Source organism: Agelaius tricolor, unplaced genomic scaffold (assembly GCF_023055355.1).
Source record: "Agelaius tricolor isolate 1412-34295 unplaced genomic scaffold, bAgeTri1.0.p SCAF_5, whole genome shotgun sequence".
Classification (NCBI taxonomy): Eukaryota; Metazoa; Chordata; class Aves; order Passeriformes; family Icteridae; genus Agelaius; species Agelaius tricolor.
Window position 1 is genome coordinate 19,084,609 of NW_027269265.1, and position 19,761 is coordinate 19,104,369.

Here is a 19,761-nt window from a genome sequence, read left to right on the forward strand (position 1 = left end):
CCGCGGCGCGGCCAAGGTGGCAGCAGAGCACAGCGCTAGGATGGACGTGTCCCCCCTCGCTCCTACCAACACGCTCTGCTTAAACTGCTGCGCACCCCTTCCCCCTCTCCACGTAATCCTGGTGATAGTCTGATTACTTGGACTTTAAACAATTTTTTTGCCCTCACCATCACCAGACTATAAATGTGTCAAGGATGCATTTATTTATTTATTTGCTAGCAAACCGCTTTGCATGGTTGAAAAGCTGTAAACTAAAAGGACATTATAGAAATATATTCTCTTTAAATTATCTGTGATCATACAAGAGGGCTAGCCTGGAGTGATGGTCCACTGATCCATAATACAACCTCACTTATTTTATAGAAAACGTAAGATGGGATAACATTAAGAAAAGTTATAAAAATGAAAGTGTCTGTTTTAATATTTTTTTTTCTTCCAGCTATATTGTTAGATTGATTTCTGCAGCTTGCAAGAAAGAGGGTAAAAGGAAATGGAAATCATTTTGTAACTGAGAGGTTGGTCTAAATCATACTGAATGATCTCAGTTTTGTCTGTAATGAAAAATTTTACTTCAGGCCTTAAATTCATGCAGCTGACAGAAGGAAAAAAATCACTAAATATATTCTTCATCAAATTTTGGAAAATCAGCTTATTAAAAAAGGTTTTGAGGAAGGAAAGGGAAAGGAAAGGGGATGGGGAAGGAAAGAGAAAGGAAAGGGATGGAAAAAGAAGGAAAGGGGCAGAAAGGAAGGGGAAGGGGAAGGGAACCAGGTAGACATAGTTATAGAATATTGATGTTAATTACAATAGTTTTCATGCTGATGACAGTTGCACAAATGTAGATCAATCCAACCAACATTTAGTTGAATTTGATAAAATTAAGGTAATTAAAGTGGCTAAATCATGACATAAGAATCCAGCAGTCATTAAACATTGTTATGGATTGTTTCTTTGTGGTTTTATTTGTTTTTTCTTTCATGTAAAGGCAATGCAAGGGAAAATAGAATAATGAGAAAAACTGAAATCGACACCTATATTAAAAAAAGAATTAATTTATGATTGACCTAACAATCTAGCATGGTGAGTGGAAGACATCAGTAAAACCTTCTGAATAACACACAAATAGCCAACAAAAGTTTTTACTTTCACATTTTCTAAGCGTAATCATTAAGGTCCTTTTCATTGTCATAGTCAGCTTTTAAAATAGAGGAATATCTTCCATCTCTGGTTCTGTCACTGCACCTTTATGTTTCTGGAAAAACATAATCCACACCCTTCTATCAGACAACTCTTACTTCACTATATAAAGATAAAACACCTCAGTTTTGAGGTGTGACAGAAAGTCACACAGCATTCATTAAGTTGCCCCTTCTGCATTCAGTGCTCTTCTTTCATTCTAAGTGGAGAACCCTAGAAGGCAGACTATCAATCTACTGTAGAGAAAACTTCTGATCACAAGGCTATCCTCCCAATCTCCCATGGGTGTTCAAGAGCTCACTCATTCTAATTTCCTACTGAGTAAAAAAAATCACATTTATTTGTACTTTCTTATCCACAGGTTTGGCAAGCTCAAATCATTCTTTCACTTTTGTCTCTGTCAAGTCAATTTCTGTGCCTTTTTTATTTTCTAGAGGATGGTTATAATTATGACAGAGTGCCTCTTAATGATCAAAGGGGAATGTCCTAGAGTGACTTTATGATGCTTGTATCCCCACTTGTCTGTTCTGTTCATGCTGGATATTAAGTTCTGCACCTTTAAGACTGGTTCCAAGAGAGAAGAGGGGAGAAGAAGCACAGAGTTTGTTTTCAGAAAGTGAACTTCCAGAATACTTTGCTTGTTAAATAAACTGGTTTTTTCCACTTTTCACCAAGGAAATCTTTGCCTGAACCAGTAGGGGGAAGGGTCACTCGAATCTGCCTTCTAGAGGGAGCTCTTTGGATGTTTCCTCCCAGATTTGCCCTAAACCAGGACAAGGAACCAGTTTTCTTTCAGCCCAATAAACATGGATGAACATTAGAATAATGAGAATATATAAAAGTTGGACAGGAGAACATTATTTTTAAAAGATTAACGTGGTCAAAATGTCACAATATTATTTAAAGAGAGAACATTTAAAAAATGCTACAGTTTATAATATAGACCCCAAGGCACATGGCATGTCTTTGGCTTTATATCTGCTTGATTTCCACGTGTCACTTTACACAAAGTTAGCAAACTTTGATCTACAGTATTTCAAAATATTTCAAGCTCTATCTGACAACTGTTAACTCTCTTTCAATTCCAGTATCAGCTAATTATATGTAATAAGATACCATGGCGAATGCAAGTTTTCTATTGAAATGTATTGATTTTTACCTTTTCTGGATTAGTCCCTAGATTCTGATAAACTGGTAGCATCATTTGGTAAAGCTTCTGTTTATTTATTTAAGAACACATTGTTGTAAAAAGATTAGGTGAAAAGGAAAATTGGTTTCAATTACCTAAAGAAAAAGCAATAAAAATGTTACCCTGACCATCAGGGTCAAGGTGGCATGATTTCACCTCCAAACTCAGAAATAAATGAGCAATAATCTTGGCATGCTGATGCACAAGAGGTCCCCTTTCCAGGGACTATTACTAGAGGGCAGAAAAACATGTCACCATGGTACAGACTGATTACCTGAAAGGAAAAAAAAAAGAATACTCGGCAGATGGTATTTTGAATCCTGATAAATTAGCAGTAAGCTTTCAGGTCTTCAAGAGGATTTTGAGGCAGTGAAAATATCTTGTGAAACCATTTGTCTTGCTCTTTAGCAGTGCAAAGCACCCACATCACAGATTTGTGGACTGAGGGGGATAGGAAGGTTGTCACAACAGTCAACAACTTCAACTCTTTTAAAACAGAGGGCACCAGATTAATTTTGTTCAGACCAAAAACATTTTGTTAGAATTTAGTTAAAGAGATTCTATGTCACTTCAGTAATTTCTTTATGAACAGGAAGACACTGCCTTTTAGATTTAAGGGAAATTTTGTTAGAAGGAACAAGGATCTCTGATTAGATCTACTGAACCAGTGAAAGGTACCCATCCAGGTAAGCTTGGCCTGCTGAGAGAAAGAGAAGGGATGTGCACTTATGAGTGACACGTGTTACATTGAAGTAGAAATGTGATGCTAAAAGTTATGAGGCTGATTACTAGTGGGTATTATGGAGGATATGGTGCCTAGTGCCAGTAGATTTTTTTTATTTCATTCCCATAGTATAGCAGAACTGGGAAAGTCTAAATTTGCTTCACTGATGGGATGCTGAAGGAACTTCTGGTGAGAAAACCCATCTGCAGAATTGCACCAGGATTGCAAATTTAGGGTGAAATTAATTCAGCTAGGAGTCATTGTTAGGCAATCCCATTCTTCTTGTGGAACTGTGCTTTCCATTCAGCAGTCTTTGCAATTCTCAAGACCTTGAACAATCCCTGAGGAAAGACCAATTTTGCCTTTTATATATACCATATACATCCAACCTCTGAAAGAGTACTGACCATTTGATATAAAACCCCAGCTATATGTAAAGATAACAGCATATGGAAAATTCATTTTCTGAATCATGTGTGCACATATATATTGAATTGTCTTGCAGAATTTATAACTAAGTAATTGAGGTCTGCTTCTTCTTTTGTTTTAACTCAAACAGACACTTCTTCAGTTTATGATGGGTTTTTTTATTCAGTTAATTCTGCTTAATTGGTGGAGACAAATTGCACTTGAAATCTACCATGAGATTATTTAGTTAAACATGCCACAGTTAAAGTGTCCTAGGTGGAGTAGTTATGAAGAAGAGCCAGGAATGTACCCCCAGGATAAACTGAACTTTTTACTTACATCATAAAATGATCCTCCTTTCTATGCCTCAGGCAAAAAGAATGCTAAGAAGTTAAGATATTCTTTTTGGTAGGGTTAGAGAAGAGAGTGAAATCCTCCCTGGAGAAAATGAAGCAGCTTGAGTATGCAATCATTAATTGGTGAACTTTAGTAAGTCCAAACAATGAGTTAGGGAGAGAAGAGTTTTCCGGTTTTGGCTCTTTCTTTTTTAATTTTGAAGCATATGCATATTTGTCAGAATTTGTTCATCAGAGGGACAGATTTGTACAAGCTCAGAGAAGCTGGGGTTTCACTATAGGAGCATCTTTGGTGTTTGTTTCTTGCATTTGTCAAACACAAATAGTCTTAGCAACCATTGAACAAAATAGGCTGACTATATACTCCTATTGCCTTTGTCCTTGGATTTCTCTGGTCTCAAAGGTTGTTGGCTATTGAACACTGTTATGGCCAGTCTTAGCATTCTCATAATTTTCAGCTTATTTCTGGACTTGATGTAGGGAACAGCAAGAAAAAGGGAGGATGAGCTGGAAGTCAAGGGTGATCCCAGAAAAAGGCAGTGCCCTCAGCCAGTCCTGCAGAAGGGAGACCTGGTGGACAAAAAAGAGGTCTTGGTGCAGGGTTCATTAATATCCCCAGGCATACCAGGATGGACATTCAGGTTCAGTGTTCACAGAGGGCTGGAGACAAGACTGAAAAGAAGGCTATCATGCCTGTCCAATGTCCATCCAGAAGAGAGGACTGGAGACCTGCACATGTCCAGTCGTGACTGCATCTGGGCACCCCCAAGGTGACACAAAGCCCTGCACTAGAGCAGAGTTGGAGAGAAGGAGTGAGGAGGGCGGTTCCCAGGGAAGGATGGATCTGGTCAGGGCCCAGGACTCTGGATTTATGACACTAGCCACCAGTGACTTACTGAAAACATGTAATACTTGATGAATACATAACATCAGTTCTCTGAAGGGCCAGTTCATAAAGTAACAAACAAGATCAAGCTCTTTCCTCCAACAATAGTTAGTTTTACTAATATATACTGGACAGTCTATTGCGCTACATATTGGAAAGATAGAATATTTCATCTACATGTAAGAAAGTTGTAAGCTCTTTTCAGATGCTATCAGTGCTTCTCTTTTCTTAGTCTTTTCATTTTTGTGCATGAGACTGGACAGTCAGAGAGGAGATACACCATTACCATTTTGAACAGTTGTCTTATAATTCTTTGAACTGATGTGATGGAGATAATTCCTGATAATACCCTAATAATAGGGTTAGGCTATTGCTTGAGACACACAGATTTTACAGTCACCTGATCTGAGGACACTCAAGCAATTATTGATCAAAAATTTCTTCTGTGTTCCTGCAAGTACATTTTTTTTGCAGCAGACATTACTGAGATGTATTCTTGAACCTCTGCAGATGACAGCAAAATATGTACTAGCACTGACCAGGGTCAATTTCCAGCTTCCTTTTTTTTTGCTAGGCTGTAAACTGATAACTATCAGAGGATGCTGCCAGTCTAAAAAAGCTCTTCCTGTTGAGGGAAAATGAGGAAAGGGATGGGTGGACAACTGGGGGAGGTAATAACTTTAACCAGTGTTTATCCCCCACTGCAAATGAGTCAATAGTCACAGCTCTAATTTAAAGTTAAAAAAAAAGTCTCCAACTTTCAAGAATGCAAATCCTCAAACAAGAAAAAAGTTAAAAAAAAACCCCCAAAAAACTAATTAACAAACCAAGACAAAATAAGCGAATGAGATAATTATTTGAAGAAAGGAAATCCTAGTGAATATTGGGTTAGAATTCCACATCATGTCATAGATTGCTGTCATGATTTCCATTACAAATGCAGGCTTTAAATATCATGATTTTCAATTTTGTAACTAAGAAAAGATTGGAGTTAACAGTTCTGGTTTTATTTCACTTTTTGTTACTGCTAAAGTTGCATTATTGGATTGTTTGTTTTGATTTCCCCTCCCTTTTTATTTTACATTTTAAATTGTCCAGAAATGCTGAATAATGTTTGTGCCTTGTGATACCCAAGCCAAGGAGCATGTTGCAGTCAGTACCTGTGAATTCTTCATTACCTATAGCCTCAGGCTGTTGTCTACTGTCACCTACCTTATCCTCTGATAGAATTATTTGACTTAGCTAGGTTTATTTCAGGTTTGCAGGGGATGATATTAAATTTATTTATTTATTAAATTTATCATTTCCTAGGAAATCTTTTATTGGAGACATGTGAGTAGATCCTTTGGGAACATCTCTTCTGTAGTTGTACTAAGAGGCAGGCCATTAAATTGCTTTCTACCCATTTGGTTACTATCACAAATCTGGAATTCTATACTTGGAGATAAATGGAACAAAAATGTCTCCTGCTGTTGCAGGGCAAACTCTATTGAGTCAGCTGAGTCAGATCACACTGGCTGCACAACTTTTGATGCAATGAATCAGAGAATTGGTATAGCTGTGCCAACACCCTACTACTTCTGGCCGTGCCATTATTTGACACTTCAGAGAAACGTGCAAAAAATTCATAAACCACCTGGCCAATTGTTCAAGTTACATATCTTGATTAAAAAAGTTATGGATGATGAAGCAGAAGTCAGGGAAACTGATGATCTTTTTCTAGTCGAGTGCTCAGTTAGACACCTTGTATTTAACAGAACATGAAGAAGCTCCCTTTTGTTTCTCAGTATTTTCTAAATGATCATATTTTATGAAGCATGCATGTACTAATCCAGAGACATAGACAATTGGACTATTAAGATTCATTAAATGCATTGATTTGTCTTTTTCTTTCTGTTTCTTATCTCTTATTAATGATGCACAATGACTTGTCTCTCATTTTTTTTCATCTGTTTTCATCTATATTCCTCATATTTTATCTCGAACAAAGAGTAGTCTTGTGTCATGAAGGCTCATCAAAGTCATAATTGCACTTCATTTATCTGCATTGAACTGTCTGTCATCCGTTAGCATTTTGAACGCTCTATACATCTTTCTGCACTTGTCTGCATTCTTCCTCATTTAATTCTCCTGGACCATCCATTACTTCTTGCTAGCTGATTTCTGCTTTTAATTGTTTTTAATTACCAGGTGTTTTTGTAATCTTCTGGCAGTTTTAACCCAGAAATATTGGTAATGCTTTTTTTTCTGCATTTAGCAATAGTTTATAGTCAACACTACTATTTATCTACAAGAGTAATGTGCCCCAGCAAGGCAGGATAAATCTCAGTATTGAGGACCTGTTATACACCACAACAACCTACACACCTTTTCCGAATTTATCTTTTATGCTCTGGACATTATCCTTGACATAGCCTAAAACTCAAAAGCACTTATTGTAAGTAATTTCTGCACAATTGTCAGCTGATAAATATTAGATTGGTGGCCAGAAGGTGATAAGGACTGTTACTGATGATTTTCATTTATTCTTGGTTTTATCATGCATCATGGGTTTTTTTTAGTTAATTAAAATATTCCTTTTTTTTTCCTATCATACAACTGCTTTTGCTTGTCCTTTTTCTCCTAGGTACCTGTCTCATCATCTTTACTATATCTTATTTTAAAAGACATAGCAAAACTGGGTTATAGAACAAATTTTTACAAATTAGATAAAGAACTCAGATTTCAGAGGGCTGCTTTGAAAGAAGTAAATGTGGAAACATTAATTTTGGGCTGTACAGATACTGTGTTCCTTATCTGTAAGATGGGACAAATAAGCAACCTTTCCTTCACAAGGAAATCCTTTTCATAAGTAGGTGAAGGTTATCAGACAGAAGGTTACTGTAGGAGGATAAAATAGTATACACTTTATATTTCAGATTCTTAACCAAGGCACATTGGTACAATGGAATCAATGAAACTATGGCGGTTTATATGACATGAAAACAAATGCGGATGGGTTTGGTTTTGCATTTAGCAGAGAGTCAGACAGATTAACAGTGGTATCATTACCTCAAGTAGGCAGGTTTCAGAGGCCTGGGGACTTTATTTACTTGAGCTCAGGTGAACAAGACACTATTTCATGTTTGGTAATTATTTAGACTAGAAATAATATCAGGTCACAAGAAATCTGCTGAAACTCAGTTTACATTAATGTCTCTCTGTAATTAATTTTTCTACTTTCACCAAAAGTGAAATTTCTGATAGTGTGTGCAAACTATTAAATAGTTTTAATACAAAGAGCAGAAGCCAGGTCAAACAGGACAAATACTTCACCAGCCTTCTTAATTTTTCATATGTTGTTTTAATTTCAATTAATTTTATAAATACTAGAAATATTTTATGTACACTGTATTATGAAATTAAGCTAATCTTTAACAGTTTTTTTTTTTTAATTACCAATGAAATAATCTAAGGGGTCTATGAAGTATTTCTAGAGTATGTCTAATTTGATTTTTAAATGTTTTTATTAAGCCAGTAAATTTTAACTGAAAAAGAACACATAGCTTGGACACATAATGAGATAATCCATCATGATGACTAATTATCTTCAATGCCAATTATACATTTGAGTATGTCTACCTTGAATTTTCAGCTATTGTACCTTACTACAGATTATGACATATGAACCTTCTCAGCGCAAACAAATTGGAATAATCTCCTTAACTTCCTTTAGTAACAAATTTTTTTTCCTCTTCTCCACTCTTTTGTTGGTTACCGGTTCCTTGTCAACTACAGCATCACCCACCCACACATCCCAGCTGCTACTCTCTCATTTTCCTTCCAAAACACCAGAATACATCACCTGTTATCAATGCTGCCATTCATTCTTAAGAAACAATCAAGAAATAGGTACTTATCCAAGGCTCCTGGCAGCCACCCGTGTTGAAAGATTGAGGAATTCTATTTCTGGTCTATTTCGTGATCTTCATGAGCATATAGTACAACATGGCTCTGGAAAAACTTCCAAACTTCAACTAGAAACAGCTAGTAACACAATGTGAATAGAATAAGTTCATAGTTTTTTTCCTGAGCAAGTGGTGAAAAACCAAATTCCAGCCGTACCAGATAGAAAGAACTCTATTTTTCTGTCCTTCAGGGCCACAGACAAGACTTTATCTCTGACTTCCCATGTTCTCTGCTTCTCTGGTGTTCTGTGGAAAATTCTTTAATTTTTTTGTTCAGCTTGCTTTTTCCTGCCACATAATTTGTGCAGCTAAATGCTATAGCACAGCCAGGCCTGCTGGCTGTCTCTTCTTCATTGCTATTTAATCTCCTTTGCTACCTTACACCTCCTTTCTGCCAATAGATTGGCTGTGCCACTGCTGCCACTTGTGTCATTGAGGCTGTTGTTTTATTCATCTGTGCTGAAGTATACTGTGGATTAACTATTTCTATTACTTTCCAACTTAGGCTTATTTATTACTTCAAAGGACATAAGTCCTCTCATGTTGTCTGATTTTCTCTTCTTGTACTCCTCTTCCCTCCTTCATTCCCCCACCCTTTCATTTCTTAACCTCCTTTTATCTTAGCACAGAATCTCAAGCCCTAAATCACAAAGTGCAATGTAATAAGCACAAGTGGCTGTGCTGTTATAACTTACAAAAGAAAATGAAAAAGGGTCAGGGAAAATGCCCCCATTAATCTCTGCATTTTATACAGCTGTTTCTGCCCCTGTAGGATAGATAGCAAAAGATGCCAGCTTTAAACTCCATCCCAACCTGCCTATAGGCAGAGACAATATGAAGTGGAAGATGAAATGACCCTACCCCATAGACATCTTCTATAAATGACATATACATATTTTCAGGGTTTTTTTTTCTTTTTCCTCCCCAGAAGCTATATCTCTTAAAATTTTCTCCTCATGTGTTACCGCCACTTTTTTTTTGTATCTAAACACAGCAAATGGTGTACCAGGGAAAACTGCAGTCCTCATTCTCACGCTGCTTAGTAATGGCAGGTGAAAGCAAAAACCCTCTTCTCTTGAATATCTGACAGCATCATTTCCAGCTACTGTCTGCTCAACTGGTTATTGCTCAACCTCTCCACCTAACATTAACTGCTCAAATTCAGTGTTTTCTGGCTTTCCTACTCCTGCCACACAACTGCCAGGAAAGTACATGAGTAACAGGCCCGAGAGAGCTGTAAATTAAAGTATGGAGCCAGAGGGTGACTGGCTATATTTAGGACCTTGTGGCACAATTCCTGATCAAGAAGAGGGTCTACTGCGCTATGTAGTTGCCACTGAAAGTCTTCTTCATGAGTTAAATTGAGGCAAAAAAGATTTTAACTGGGTTCATCCAGTGTTTCAGGCCACATGTCCAAAGTCCTTCCCTATCTTTTGGTAAACAATAGGTTTCTGCTGTCTCTGAAACTCAGCAGATACTTCTGGTCATCCGCCAGAGCACAAAAGAATTTTGGAAAAAAAGAAGGCTGTGACTTGTTTTACATTTTGGGAATGCAGTGCCAGGATTTTGGTCATGTTTTGAGGAAGGATCATGATGGCCCTCTAAATTAATCACCTCCCACTTCTTTTATCTAAATAATCTATCTGCCTTATGTTGTATTTTCTATATCTCTGTGACCTCTCACTTCTCATCAGCTCCCCTCTCATCAGCTCTCCTCTCCCCTCCTCTTGTGAAAGAGTGACAAGATGGCTCATAGCACCATACATGATTTGAAAGATATTTACAAAAAGACCTCCCTAAAAAAAAGATGCAGGGAACAGTATCATTTACACTATTTGTGCAGCCTTCAATGGAAGTGTGAGAAAAAGTCTGAAAAGAAAATACAAGTTACAAAAACTGAAAATGTGAGGTAGGAATTTAAGCAAGTTTGGGAACACGTGGGTATCTAAATGCTGTTTCCTATTAATTTAGATTCAATGTGTTGTTAACCAGCAGCCTGTCAATTTTTTTTTATTATTTTCACTTGGATGTATTTCTCAAACCATGAAAATCCATGGCAAACAAATCACTTTTCAGTGTTAAATGCAAATTAGGGTTTTTTGTTTTATTACCTTTTCCAACACAATATTTTGTGAAAATAATTTTTCCTTAGTTTTTTCCAGCACAGAGATTTTCATATATACAGTGTATAGTGTACAAGTGCAATGTATACACAAATAAATATATTTACATAGCCAGGGATCTGTCTGTACTGATGCAACCTTTAAGCCAAATTCAACATTTATACAACTTGTCTCTCCATGTAGTTCTAGTGTGTTTGGATTAAACAAGTCTGCAGCTTTCTAATTGTCATGGTTTAACCCCATCTGCCAACTAAGCAAAACTGGCGCACTAATAAAAGATCTGACTCTTCCTTCCAACCCTGCACAGACTGTACATCTGGGAGATGATTTTGGAAGTGTGAAGAAGACAAAACATCACTTTCTGGTGCATGTTCTACTCCAGATGAACGTGTCAGCACGCTCTTTTTGATTGCTTACCTGTAGTGTTCTGTGAAAGGATCCTGTCACCACAGGACTGTTTCCCACTCAGGTTAGTGGAAATTGTCAAATTGTGTGTCAGCCTTTTACAAATTCCAAATCTAGTTGGGTAGTAAAGAGCAATGCCCTTTTTAAGCCAGTGTAAGTCACAGAGCATCTACTCTGGATGTTTTGTTGGGGGGCTAATCATTGAACGCTGGGTGTGGAAGGAGTCTTTTGGTATTATCAGGACAGAAATTCTTCTCCCTTCTCAGAAGAATATAACTAGCTAAAGGTAAATCCTCATGGACTCCAGTTTTTTGAAAGGATCCTAACAAGTCAGAATGGCTGGCAGTAGGCGTCTTGCTGTATTGAAACCCCAAAAACTTTGTTTTCTTATAAGGTGTGAACTCTTAAATCATAAAAAAATATCAGTCTCACTGCTTGCTTGCTTTTGACATGTTTTGCTTCTAATTTAAGAGCAGTAGTTATTTTAAGAGCAGTTGATGATAACATCTCATATAAGTTGAAAAAGCCTTACAAATGATGTTGCAAAATGTTTGATATTTTCTCAGGAATGGTTCTTCACCCTTCCATTGTGGATTTCTTTTAAGAAAGAAGTTGTTCTCACTGAAGTAATCCTTGGTTTTGGTTATGCCTATTGCAAAGTAGATGGCAGATTTTCTGCATCCTCCACATCTCAGTAAAGGGTTTACATTGATAGCAGCTGTATTAGTTTTTAGATCTCAGAAAAACATGCAGATGATTTTTGGTAGTGGTAAGAGAAAAGTTGAATTATGAGCAAGTTGCTGTAGTGATCTCTGCAGATCCAGTGGTTAATTGTGTGCGCCTACTGGATTTTGTGCACATATCCAGGTTTTTTACCATTTCTTTTCATACATATGCTGGACTTGTAGCTGAAAAGTAAACAGAACTCAAAAAACAGTTAAATATATAATGATAAAAGAATATAATTATGTGACTGAATATCTACTTACACAATGTAGAATAATGGTTCCAGAGCCTACTGGGTGAATAAAATGTATTTCTTAAAGCATCCAAAAATACTTTCATAGTATTAAGGGGTAAATGAGATAATTACAATTAAGGACATTTAAATGAGTTTCTTGTGTACATTTATGTGTGAGACTCATGCTGCTAAAAAGGATTTTTCAGCAATTACTAGCTAACCTCTTTAATAGTGTCCCCTTTGATTCTAATGGAAAGGAAACAGGCTGAAGAGTCATAAGTAAGGCTTTAATTTAATTTGCTTACTTATCTAAAGGTAAATAAAATTTTAAGATAACTCCCACTTAAAATGCAACAAAACCAGAGAGAAAGCAGCATATTTAATGTGAATTCACTGAACCACATCTCTTGAGACCAGAGATCACGAGTATTTGTGAAATATGTTTCTGATGGACAGACATATTAAGAAGTGCATGGCCAATATGTACAGATTGACTGGCACAAATGCCTTTGACATGGTCATTCCAAAATGTGCTGGGCCTGGAATATTTTATTTTCCATGGTGGGAAATAAGTATGAAAAAGATTTTACTCAGAATGATGTATATCAATTATAGTAGTGTCTTGCACCAGTGCTAGAGAGAGAGATGGTCCTTCAGAACAAAATCCTCAATAAGACAGCTTGACATGCAGAATATCTTTTCCAGGGGTTTTCTTCTCACTGTTACTACAGTACTGTTTAATACTGTTTCAAGACATTGCTGAAATTAGGAACAACTCATTGTCAGATGAACCTTATCCTCTCAGAACTTCAAAACTTCCAAGGATGCAGACTGTACTCTTGGCAATCTATTTAGTCTTGACTTCTTTCTCTGGGAAGAAGTTTTTCCCTTATTATGAGAAGTCAAGGTGTTCAGGTAAAGCCTATGGTGACTGGAAAAAAGAGAACCACCACTATTATTTTTAAAAAATGTAAAAAGGAAGACCCTGAGAACTACAAAATGGTGAGCCTCACCTCCATGTCTAGGAGGCTGGTGGTGAGTTGTGTCCTTCAGGGCTCTTGGGACCAGTGCTCTGTAATATCTTTGTGAATGACACAGACAGTGAGATTGATGACAAGAAGCTGAGTGGTGGGTGTGGCAGAGCAAAAGGATGGAAAGTCATCTACAGGGACCAGGAAAAAGCTTGAGAAGTGGGCCCACAAGAACATATTGAGGTTCAACAAGTTCATGTGCAGGGTGCTGCACCTAAATTGGGGCAATCACAAACATGACCACAGACTGGGAGACGAAGTTTTGGAGAACAGCCTGAGGAGAAAAACTTGGGGTTTCTGGTGGACATGAGCCTGCAGTGTGTGCTTACAGCCCCAAAAGGCAACCATATCCTGGGCTACATCAAAAGAGGAGTGTCTAGAAGGTTGAAGGAAGTGATTCTTCTCCTCTACTCCGCTCTCATGAGACCCCACCTGCAGTGCTGCATCCATCTTTGGGGTCCTCAGCACAGAAAAGACATGGACCTGTTGGAGCCAGTCCAGAGGAGTGCCACTAAGCTGGTCAGAGGAGTTGAGCATCCCTCCTATGAAGACCAGCTGAGACAGCTGGGGTAGATTTCCCTGGAGAAAAGGAGTCTGTGGGGAGAACGTGATGTGGACTTTAGGTACTTAAAGAGTGATCATAAAATAGAGGGGATAGTGAAAGGGGAAATGGTATTAAACAAAAAGAGGACAGATTTAAGTTAGATGTTTAGAAGAAATTCTTCACTGTGAGGGTGGTGAGGTACAGGAGAAGGCTGTGTTGAGAAGCTGTAGATGCCCTATACCTGGCAAAGTTCAAGGCCAGATTGGATGGAGCCCTGTACAACCTGATATAGTGGGTGGCATCCCTGCCCACAGCTGGACTTGGAAATAGATGATATTCAGGGTCACTTGTAAACCAAGGCATTCAATGACTTGATTATTCTATGATGCTCTTTCTCAATGTCTTTACAGGATGCAGTTGGCTAAGACTGGACGAAGTAGCTCTATAGCATTCTAAAGAGTGGCATGTAAATGGGAATAAGCAATTGTCTTGGTTTCTCAAATGTGCTCTCCTCTTGTTCCTGCAGCTCAGAAGGCAGTTAGCCATTTCTGTTGCAGACACACACTGATGGCTCATGTTCAGCTTGCTAACCACTGCAAACTCCAGGAATTTTCCAGCAGAACTGCCTGGAACCAATCCATCCCAGCCTGTAACACTGCAAAATGCTCTGCTTCCCATGTATAGGACTCTACATTTGTCTTTGCTGAATTTGATAAGGCTCCTTTTCACCCCATTCCGTCAGCAAGCCTGGGCCCCTCCATCCTCAACTGTATTGACTGTTCCTCCACTCCTGGTTGTCACCTGCAAACCTGAAGAAGGGGCACTTCATCTCCTCCTTCAGCTTATTGTTAGAGACACTAAGCAAGACAGATACGTAATGCAACATTAGTGTTTCAAGAATTCAAGTAGTTCATTCTGTCTTTCTGGTTCTGACACTCACAAGTCTCCCTCCTAACTGTTCTTAACTCTGACCAGCTGAAACAAAGGTAAATTGATGGGCTCTACACCAGAAAATGTCTTTTATTTCACTGAAAATGTTGTCTGAATGAAGACCAAAAGATTGTGTCATTCATCATACTGGGCATTCTTTCAACAAAGGGATTTTAAGAAAATGTCTGGTTCAGCAAATGCATAAAAGAAAGTCTTGATTTTCATAGCTGTACAGTGCAGTACTATGGGGGTAACCTTGATGTATAATTATCTTTTCTAAGAATGAATTGAAATAAAAGATCTTTGCGATGAAATATGTACTCTAAAATGTGATTTCTATATTCTATGAATTGTCATAATTTTGAAGTCTTAAAATAAATAATTGTTTCCAGAAGCAAACACAGGCTATTTAGATGCCAAATTCTTTTGTTTTCCTTAGTATCCCTTTGAATGCATAGAATCCAGCATCTAGCACTTGGCATCTAATTAACTTGTTATCAGGGGGGAAGTCACAGAGCAATGCCATTCCCCATTCTCATAAATGCCAGAATTTGTTTTAAAACTGTGGAGGCAGAGCACTAATAATAAAAGCTTTCTTAGCTTTACTCTTTCCCTTCCAGCTCTACACCATACCTTAAAGAAATCCTCCCCCTACCTCAGGGGACAAAAAAGGCAACAAAAAACAAATCCTAAAAAACCCCTCCATAGCAAGATATAACCCTCAGGATTTTTCCTATTATTAATGTACATTGTTCTTTTATTCTGCTTTGAGAAACCTCGTTCTTAGTACCTTTTTAAGTTAATGGAGATGAGATTCTGGGGAAGATGAACTAGGGAGTTTGCATATTTTCTATAACTAGACTTCCAGGAGACCAATTAATTTTAACTGGAATGATGGAAGGACAGATCTGTTATTCACCTTTTCAAAATGCAGAACAGGCTTTGCTTGTATTGAGTAGGCTCATCAAATTTACATCACCATTTAATTAAATGTTTGTAGCAATAATTGACCTCAGGAGTAAGTAATTTGGTAATAAATAGATTCCACTGTTTCTAAATACTATTTTACTGACTCGGAGATGCTATTCATAGCTTCATAGCTTTGCCACAAATCTCATTAGCAATTTACTTAAATGCATATTCCATTGCAGAACTGACAGTGAATCAGAACGAAGTTTAACAATAGAGGTTTCAGAGCATGGTCCAAACAGAAAATATCATGCTTTTCTCTGAGAGATTTTAGGGACAGCTCAAAAGTGAGATATGAAAAAAACAAACCAAAAAACAAACCACCAACAGAAACCTAAGCTAAATCCTGATTTATTTAGTGTCTTCATGTCTTTCTATTTTAATTTTACCCGCTTAAATAATTGCCTAAAGAAATTGGTGCATATCTAAATTTGAATTCAATAGTGTTTCAAGTAAAAAGGCAGGACCTTTTTATTAGTTTTGATGAAATACAGTGATAACCTCGAGAAGCCAAAATGGACACACATTTCATGTCCTCCCTCCTCCAAACTATCGATTTATTACTCTGCTTTTGTTTAAAACCTATAAGCTAAGTTCAGAGGTGATGCATAAAATGTGTAATTTAGAGTCCTTTCTGCTCAGTTAGACACCTTAAGACCTACTTACACTCACTTACTAGAGTATAAGTCAGTGAAATGGAGTGTAAATTGATGTGATTTACATGTGGAGGAGCTGGCAGAGTGAGAAGGTATTACCTATAGGAGGGAATAGACTTTGTATGAGCACTTTCTAATGTTCAGCTGGTTTTCTTGCTACACCTCTGTACCCCTGAGTAAAGATGTCTGTGTTTGACTGCTTAAATTTGACTGCTTAATCCTGCACATTCCATGAGACCTGCTGGGCCAAAGGCACTGATGGAATGGAAGAAGCATGATAAAAGCTGTGTTCTGAGGAGTGAGTGTGGGGTTTATAAATAAGTAACTAAAGGCTACGCTTCCCATCCCTCTTTGTAAACCCAGCAGTTCTGCAGTTACTTGTAATGACTGTTCTCATCTGTGGCTCTTGCTCTGCTTTCTATTGGAAAGATTTTTACATCCAGTGCACGCTGCATGTTTTGCCCTGATGCCTTGTTTGACAAGCTGGCAGGTAAGAGGAAAGCTCCACCATATTTTCTGTGGGATAAGAACATGCACCTGGCAGTTACCACGTTGCTGTAATTTCACACTCATACCCTGCGGTAAGTTGCTCTTTTGCCAACTGAGCTATGTAAAACCTTGTCAGCTCCAGAACTGTACCACTTGAAACATGTCTGTTGAAACACTACCAGTACAGAGGCAATTCCTGCAGGATAAAGAACCATAAGCCTATTAATCTCAGTTTCTACTGCCTTAAAACCTCTCCTGATAGTACACCAATTTAATCATTAAAAAAACCCCCAAAACCTGACCAAAATATTTAGCCTTAGATCATGATTATAACAAAAGTAAGACTCAAGTTTCAAGTTAATCTGAAGTACAAATAAAACAGTGGGATAAAGCATAAAGAACAAAGGAAGAGGAGTAAAGGAGATATAAACTATCTTAGTAAAGACTTTGGGAAGACATTAACGTGGGCTCCTCTAACATATATAGATAAAGTGTGAAAAAACCCAAAACAAAACAAAGAAATGTATCCAGCTTTTGCTTTTCTGGGAAAACTAGATGCAATTGTTTTGGCCAAAAAATATTTCATCAAGTGTTGTTCATTTTGCTCAAAAATCTACCACTAGCTTTTCTTTTCTTTTCTTTTTATTTTTAAAATTTCTCTTGTTTTGTTTTGTTTTGTTTTGTTTTCTTTTCTTTTCTTTTCTTTTCTTTTCTTTTCTTTTCTTTTCTTTTCTTTTCTTTTCCTCCACATTTTGATAGAAAGCCTTCATCAAGTCATTGTTGTATTTATGTATTTAATTACAGAAGAGGATAAAGGTATTCATATGGGTATGATCTGTATGTAAGCTTTTTGCAGAGTATATTAGTATTAGATACTGGTAAAGTTAAATTTTATAGGCAGAGAGAATTTAGCGATTATATGAACAATATTTTTTACGTATGATATGCTTTTTTAATTTTATTTTGTTTCTCTTACAGGTAAACTGTAAATAGGTAGCTAACCACAATAAGTAAACCTACTCTAGGATTAAATTGCTATTTCATTTTGCATTCAAATCTCAATTAATACTAAGAAGATTTTGCAGTGCAGCCAAAAGCTTTTTTGGTGCAGGAGTGAGTCCAACTAATACTTTCTGAAACTGGAGTCAAGACAAAGAAAGTCATTTTTTATTACATAGTAGAATGATCATGTGTTCCACTATAATTTCAACTCCCTTTCTATACAACTAGCTTCCTCTTGATTGGAATTATAATTTTCATCCTTTTTTTCACTTGTTTCTAAATGAAGTCTTGCAACCAACCTTGAATTAACACATGCACATCTCCCAGATAGTAATAGTCATTCTAAAATGATGAACATTAATGCCACCTAACTTGTCTATTAAGTCCTTTTTCAATAATAAAGACATGAAGTCATGAAAAATTTTGCCTATTTGGTGGCTACAGTTATGGTCCATTTTCAGCTCATTGTTAAACTGTACCCCTCAAAACCCCCAAATATTTACCCAATTAATAATTAAAGGAATATATTACCTGTTTCTGTTTCAAAATGGTTAACATTATATCTTAAAACAAGTGTTTTAAAAGAAAAAATATATAGTTGAGGCTAAATATGGCACTGAGTTTAAAAATAAAAATAAGAGCTTGGGCGATCCTGTAACTAAAGAGGAAATAAGGTTTTATCACATTGTTCTTTGTCAAAAAAGAAATATAAAGTACAAGGAATAAACTTAGAAGAAAGAGAAAATATGGAAGCTCACTTACATAGTACATCTCCAAAGAGGATAATGAATTTGAGGCCACTTGGACTTACTGCTGATGTTCATGTGAACAAATCTTTATTATAAGGGAAACTGACTCAGCAAAGCAGATATCTACAGCAAATGTTGGTGAGACAATTTTCTATGAACCAGCAAGGCATCAGAAAGAGTTTTTGTGTGTAAATGCAGTTAAAGGAGCCAGCAGTCTGCCCCCACGGGGGCTCTTTCCATGGCTGTGATCAGCAGGATCTCTTGGGGCAGGGTGGGACTGGGGCCAGGTGCAGGGTAGCCCTGGCTGACCTGAGAACTCGGCATAGCGCAGTCAAAGGCGTGCAAGTGTTGATCTGCCAGCACCACTGTGACATTTGAAAAGTGTGGCCCTGGTTTTGGAATGAACTGAAAGGAATATAATTATCTATGATATTTATGTGTCTCCAGTTACTGTGCTATTTTGGTGCCAGCTGCAGAGCTGGGATAATGGCAGTGGCCCAAGGAGATACTTCTCTTGCCATGGTTCTTCTGAGTACAGGAGACATTTTTACATTTCTTTGTCTTCCTGCGCTTTTGCTTTTTACAGGATACCTGGGGATACCAAATTGTGTCCCTAAGATTCACAATTAACATGAAAAAAAAAAACCCCAGAAAATAAATAAGAATGATGGAATTTATTTCATTGGAAAAATAGATCCACCCTGGCACATATTTGCATAGTAAGATGAAGCCCTAAGAATACTTAGTAAAGAATTCATTACCTAGATTTAGTAATTTTTATTTTTCTTTCTTCTCCTTCATTTAATCAATTTCCTAGGGAAGTTTTGACTAAAATTCTATCTGAATTGTAGGGTGAGGTTTTCTTTCATTTCCATTTCTTTCATTTCCAGTTAAATTTGAAGATACAATAATTCACTAAACAAAATTAAATGCTCTTTGTGGACACCTTCATCTCCTCACAGTTTTAGTAGTCATCTTCAGCAGTTTTTTACTAAATTCATCTGCATTGGTATCAGGCATGGGAAGAATTGTAAACCTGAATAACTGCCTTTAAGCTGTTAGCAACATTATGTAATTTAAGAACAACAAGGTTTTGAGTGCATTAACTAATTTTCTGCTTTGTTGAAGTCTTAATAGCCCTTGCATGGGTAAATTAGGCATTTTCTTCAAACATTACCCCTATATTTAAGAAGTT

General features: G+C 37.1%; 1 long non-coding RNA gene across 1 annotated transcript; it reads left to right on the plus strand.

Moving 5' to 3' along the window:
• The first annotated feature begins 18 nt into the window (after positions 1–18).
• LOC139589863 (uncharacterized) lies at positions 19–15,015 on the plus strand. The gene is made up of 2 exons (XR_011679151.1): positions 19–121; positions 11,138–15,015. It is a non-coding gene; the product is annotated as an uncharacterized lncRNA (long non-coding RNA).
• Positions 15,016–19,761: the final 4,746 nt, after the last annotated feature.